The following is a 6,000-nucleotide window of genomic DNA, read 5'->3' on the forward strand; positions in this document are numbered from 1 at the left end:
TAGTGAAGAAAAGATGATCTTTCCCCTTCAACAAAGAAAGATTTACAGGGTGGAAATAAGAACAAATGGCAATTAGAAGGGAAAACCTGAGTGCTAATGTTACCACTGATGATTTAATCCTAGATGCCCCAAGTTGCTAGGGAACTCCACTGATGTCGACTGACTTTCAAAGGCACGGAAAGTGGAAGTGGTTTAAAACATTTCCTAAAAAGTGCACACTGGATATTCACAGATCTTTTTCTTCTTTGGGTGGTAAAAAGGAGACATTAAAAAGAATATCTGAAGTATACACTATTTCCAATGAACAACAGTACGCAGCAATCAGCCTTATGCTGTATTGTGGGTTGTTGATCAGAATGTGAGCAAACTCCCGACATCATTGTTGGTGACTCCATACACAGGACAAAAGCGCTAATTTTATTAAAAAGCTCCACACTTCACTACCATAATGTATTTTTGAAAGTTTTCACCAAGAAGCGGCAATTGCCTTTTACTTTGCAAACAAGATCGCATGATGGAGGGGAGAAGCAATGGCTGCATATTTCAAACTGATCATTTTGGGATGGAAATTCCCACAGCTGTAGTGCGTGGCTCTGTTACTAATGGTGTTTGCCACCCACAGTGGACAAATTTACTGTGGTATTTGAGACAGAAACTCCTGGAAATGTTGATATAAAAGTGCATATGGGAATGCTATGAATACAGATTTCAAGGACACACGACAACTACTTTTCTCAAATATGGAGAAGTCAGTTAGCTTTCCTTGTTTTTACTTATCACTTCCACAAAGAATAATGTCTTGTCTCCATTTTTTTATAGTTAAGTGAAACCTGCACACATTCTGAGAACTTTAAATCCCCTTAATTTGAAATCATAAGTGATTTATGGAATGTTATCTTTTCCAAACTAAGCCATTAGTCATGTTTCTGTTGAAACAGGACTAGCATTAGACTAATATACTATGAAAGATGCCAAAACACTTGAATTAAAATTAAAACCTCCAATCTTATTGTATAACATTTCATTAATTTTCTTGGATTTTCCAGTGTATATAAAAGGAAATACAGATCTGAGCATCTCATATGATAAATTGTTAGTCCTTTTTTTTAAATAATCATGGCTTATATAACAAATACTCTTTTTTTTTAATGTAATGGAATAAAGATAATGCAATAAGCATAAATAATTAATCATTTATGTACACCAGATAGTGTCATGTGAAAGTAAAATTTTGAAATAACTGACATTTTGTATTGTCAATACAGTGAGCTATCAGATAGTTCCAAAAGGCGCTAACTCCAATCTCCCTTTGTCTTTGAGAGGTTTAAGAACTCCAAAATATGGGTTGGATACAAGAAATTTTGAATAAATTGATTAACAGAACATAACATTTGGTTTCCAGAGAGAATGGAGGCACTAGATCAGACATGAAAAAAACCCAACAACCCAAGGATGTTGATATAGGTGAAAAAATACAGTGAATGGCAGAAATATGACTAGTGAACAGGATTCTGCTGCAGGAACACAAAGGAATGAGATGAGAAAAAAATTCAGTGACGAGCAGTGATCTGACCTCTTAGAGAAAATAATTTCATCCTCTGCGAGAATGTTAATAATGTGCCCCAAAAGGGATGCATGACATTATAATCTGGGAAACAGGGTAGTGAGATATACATGTACATGCTTCAAAAAGAGATACAGGAAGTATTTGCATTTGCAAAATCACTAGCACAAAAAGGGGAAAAAAAACCCCAAACCAAAGGAGATTTCACTTTCTCTGATAGGACCACTGTTACTTAATAATTGCGCATTATTTCTGCTCATGCTGTGTAAGAAATTGTTGCATAATTATCTTTTCCTGCTCTTCACATGTCTGTAATGGTGTAGGCTGCCTACTCTACTCTGCGTAACAGCTTCTCAGGACACACTCAGCGTATTCCCAAGCACCTGGCTCCATGCTACTCCAGTGGAGCTCATTAGTTCTCATTTTCCTCTGCTCACATCCACGTTTTTCATTTGAGAGTGCTTTTACAGTTTAAACATAATTTTCTTTCCCACCATTGAATTCATACTTAGAAGTAATTTAAGTATCATTGGTCTAACTGACTGCTTATGGCGTAGAGTATGCAGTCCTGCTCTTTATCACAAACATTGCACACAGCTATGGCATAAAGAAAAGTGTTTCAACAGAAATAACTTACACATATACAAAAAAAGGTTGGAAGTACTTATATAAGCTTTTGCAAAGCTTTGTGGTCTTCAAACAAGAGCCTTGCAAATGCAGTTATCATCTCATTTACAAGATGGTTTTACTTAAGTTTTGTCTTCCTAACTGTAATCACATCTTGTATCACAATTGTTTTCTCACAAAAAAAATCAATTGCATAAATATTAAATGTTTGAAACTAAATGGCAAGTCATTCCAGTACACTTGTCCCTCATTATAAACTTCAAATTAGCCCATTTTTGCCTGTACATGGTGAACAACAGACAACTGCAAAAATTTTAAGCGGTGAATTAACCGACAATGTTTCACTCTGTAATTCTTCTGTGTGAGCAGGCTCCATTTTCAAAGTGGAGAAGACAGTGGTGCGTGCTGCGATCATCATGGTGATAAACAAGCTGGGGAAGCACAGCTAAAATCATGGAATAATATGGAACCGAGATGATTAGGGAACACAAATAAAAAGAAGAAAATCAGACTTTCCTCATTTTCAGTACTTCCTGACAGCGAATTATTTTCTGCCCTGATCTGCAGCGCTGGAATTTGTAACGAGAAGAGCGTATTTCTCCGTGCCTGGCTGGTCAGCCTGAAAGTTCTGCTGTTACTACAATGGAAGAACCTGGAAACATCTTTAGAATCCAGGGCCTGTTTTCTGAAATGAAGGGTGGTAGTAGGAAAACTGACAGGCTGAGAATTTGCAAGTGCTGGATCCCAGAGCCTCAAGTCTCCGCTGTCTGGACTTAGGCAGATTGATTGCTGGCTGGGAGAAATTGCCAGAGGCAAAACAGTTGTGCTGGGATGCACGGAAATCTACTTTGTTAATTCATCCTATTCCAAATTCGGCTTATAATTCATGTTAGAGTATCAGAAAAAGTTTTGTTTGTGGAGGCGGATGAGGTGAACTAGGAAAAAACCTCAACGACAAAAATTAAGTATCAACAACCAAAAAAAGTACAAGAAAAAAAATCAAATTAATATATGCTTCCCTATCAAGATTCATCCTCTTTTTCCTTCTAACAGTTGAGAATCATACCTTTGTTTTAGAGATTAAATAAAATTCTTGGTCTCCCTTCCCTTCTCACCTCACACTACTTCTCCAGCAATACTGTACAGAATATGTTACTGACTAATTCAAAGTTTTACTGAATACCTCCAGGAATTAGATGCTATAGAAAAATATATCCGAGAAAGGGTCTCTCCTGCAGAAGGTCTGTGCTTTTCTTTAACGCTTCTTCTATTGTCAACAGTATTTCTGCCCCTTGGCAATCTTGTTTGTGCTTTACAAAACCACTGAAGAAATTATTGTGCCTTTTCCACTTTAAATGATCTGTTAATCAAATAATTTTCTGTTCAGCTCAAGCTCAGCCTTCCGCTACTTACATTTGCAGAGGGACAATTGAATTTGCCCTTTAAAGTTATTACGGTGACATGAAGTTTCCTATTCCTCACTGAATTTCACTGGAATGGTATTTACTGAAGTGATTCATTTTATGACAGAGAACAAGGGATGCAGCAGTCTGCTGAACACGTTTCACTGCCGGGTGATGAAACCACTCTGTGTGCGTAGAAGATTTGGGCTGAGGCTATGCTTGCTTGCTAGCATCTGGCTGATGTAAACTGCTTGTAATCCTGTTTGACTAACTGAGGCTTGAGGGGTGGAATAGAAAAGATTTAGCCGCTCTGCACTAAATGAAAATGTTTTTTTCCCCTTAAAGACAGCTTTTCAGAATATTTGCCCCATTTTTTTTCATTTTTAATTCAAGGAAGGAAAGCATTTTTCTTCTGGGTCTAAACATAAAACTGTTCCTCACTCTCAAACAAAAAATCTGGGACAAAATACATATAGGAAATGGTGAATCTTTGCTTTCTGAAGCAGCACAGGGTATGTGCAGGACAGAGGGCCACCAGCAGTAAGAGTGGTGATGGCTCTGGATAAGGCCACAAAGGAGTTAGGCATGCATTTAAAGAGAAACATTAAGTAATGATGCCACTGAAGAGGTAGATGCTCGAAATGACATCTCCCATTTGAAAATGCTATAGTATTATGATTTAAAGTCTGACTTTCCTACTCTGCATAAGTATGTTTCAATGAGTACAAAATAAGTGGCTTAGTTTGATATGATTAGAAGTGATTAGAATTTATAAAATAAAAAGATAGCTTTTAATAGACTTTTCAAGTGCATCAAGTGTGCTTATTTTCTTATTCATCTTCTACTCATAATGTAACTACTTCTGCTTGCTCTTGTCATACTAAGAATATCCTGCAGAAATTTTTCTGTATTCTTAATTTCGTTTCAAACCCACCACTGAAGCACAATTCTAGTGGGGCTAATCTATTTGACCTGAAAAGTCAAAGGACAGATTCACAGATAAGCAACCAGAGGTAACCAAGCTATTACAGCTTAATGACTTCCACTCATCAGCTGAGGCACAGCAATCATCTGTATGTATACTCCCAGCCTGTTGCAGATATTAAATGAAAAATGCTCAGTAAACAACTGCAAAGGTCCAGGAATTCAAAGCGAGTGTGAGTAGACGGTTGCATATTTAGCAATTTTAATTATTAGGTCCATTTGGGGGAATCTAAATAATCACTTACATGTGATAATAGAACAGCTAGATCTTTTTCCAACTGCAAGATCTGTTCATAGCAAGGCATCGCTGTATCCCATGCTGCCTCTTGGATGTTTAACAGCCTGGAGTCTGGTCTCCAATGTTGTCACTAACTAGAGTTCACAGAGGAACTACAATTTCATCCATACCTTACCCTGGTTCCTAGCTATGTATCCTTTTTTGGGTGTTTTAAAAATAGCACTTCTTGGTTTTTGTTAGCTGGAGGTTGCTCTATGTTGGGAAATCCTACAGGCAGTCTGCAAACAGATTGCAAATAGCACACAGTGAATGGTGTTGGGTTATACTGTCAGGTGCTAGAGTTCAGCTTTTAGAAATCTTGTATATGGTGCTTTAAAATGACGAGGACACGAGGTCTGTCTACACAAGATTTTTTTGAAGAGTTGAATCAGTCTGGAAAACTCCTTCCCAAGTATTTGATACTGGTCCCCGGCTTTTCTAGATTATGCAAATCTTAGTCAGACACAAAATGGTAGTTATTATATCCATATGGTTTGGATCATATCTTACAAACCCCCATGTCTGATACTGAGATATTCTCGCTTCCTCATGCTATAAAAATGTTCCTAGTTTTTGCAATATTTAATGAAACGCCCATTCCCTTGGTTTCAATTATATTTGGAGTTCACACTAATTAAAGTACATCTACACACAGTTCTGGCAATTTCCAAACTGTGGTGTTGAAGAATAGTGAACGCTGACCTGCTTTATGTAATTACTTGTGGAGCTTTTTCATATAATTTGAACTCCTAACAGTTCATTTTGGAGGGGACATTTTCATGCCACGGAGACATAATTCATTCAATTTATCTTCTAGGAAATGCTGGGTGTTCTTTGAATGTCAAATTAAAAAAAGAACGTGGGAAAAAGAACAGTAGAATGGAGAATACCACTAAAATTTCCAAATGTTAACTTTTTTTTTTCTTTCAAAAAAAAAAAAGAAACAAAAATAATATCAATGAGGCAAATTGAGAATAACTACAGAGATTTTTTTTTCAGGCAGTTGAATTTTTTCAGACCAACTATAAAAGAACAAAAGTTGATGGATTTTTTGAAAGACCTATGACAAATGAACACAACATATACTCTTTCAGAAAAATGACCTTGAAAAAAATGTGAAGTGGCACGATAAATCAAAGAGTAAT

The sequence above is a fragment of the Grus americana genome, chromosome 3 (assembly GCF_028858705.1).
Source record: "Grus americana isolate bGruAme1 chromosome 3, bGruAme1.mat, whole genome shotgun sequence".
NCBI lineage: Eukaryota > Metazoa > Chordata > Aves > Gruiformes > Gruidae > Grus > Grus americana.